The 808-nt window shown below is 30.0% G+C and overlaps 1 non-coding gene across 1 annotated transcript; it reads left to right on the top strand.

Annotated features, from left to right (window-relative positions):
* Nucleotides 1-460: 460 nt before the first annotated feature.
* LOC142870326 (U6 spliceosomal RNA) lies at nucleotides 461-562 on the top strand. The gene has a single exon (XR_012918744.1). It is a non-coding gene; the product is annotated as a U6 spliceosomal RNA (small nuclear RNA).
* Nucleotides 563-808: the final 246 nt, after the last annotated feature.

Here is an 808-nt window from a genome sequence, read left to right as displayed (position 1 = left end):
ATCATCTATGTATGCTTGATCTGGCATCTAATGGACTCTAACAAAATGTGAACTAATTCTGTAAATTAACTGGGAGAGAAATATGAAGAATTTTTAGACAAGACCCAATGCATCTTCCTGGCTGCCTTGGGTGGTGGTGTGAAATACAGATAAACACACTAAAATTTTTCATGGACTTCCAGGACTGTCCCTGAAAATCATTGGTTAGTTTTTGAATATTGGCCTCATTCTATTGACTTAACTTTCTTATTGCAACTGACAAAATATTTGCTTAATTTTTCAAATAACAAAAGAAAAAGTATTATCAACTATTTATGAATGCTGCTTTGAGATTATAGAGGTGGACATAGCCACACAGTCTAAATAGCAATGTTTTAGCCTAGGTAATTGAGATGGAGATAAACACTTTTTTTTAACCTATTGATTAAAAAATATTTATAATTCCTTTTCAAAATAGTGATTGCTTCAGTAGCATATTTACTAAAGTGTGAATGATAGAGATAAGTTAGCATGGCCCCTGTGAAAGGATGGCATGAAAATTAGTAAGGCATTCCAAAAAAAACCGCTGGTTTTTATTTTTATTTTTATTTTTTTAACAATACAGACTACTTAGATTTGCATCTTGTTCTCTTCCTGGAAAACACATAATTATTTTATTAACTAAGTAAATTATTGAATTAATTTTGTTAACGGATTAATTAATGCTTTTTAAAGAAATAATAGCCAAAAATACATTCTGAAGAGAATTTTCCACTACACTTTAATTTTATTAAAGCCACTTGAATCTTAGCCTGAAGTTAAATATCCC

This window comes from Microcebus murinus, chromosome 3, assembly GCF_040939455.1.
Source record: "Microcebus murinus isolate Inina chromosome 3, M.murinus_Inina_mat1.0, whole genome shotgun sequence".
In the NCBI taxonomy this organism is placed as follows: Eukaryota; Metazoa; Chordata; class Mammalia; order Primates; family Cheirogaleidae; genus Microcebus; species Microcebus murinus.
Note: the sequence above shows the minus strand (reverse complement) of the source record. Positions and strands in the feature narration are given on the sequence as shown.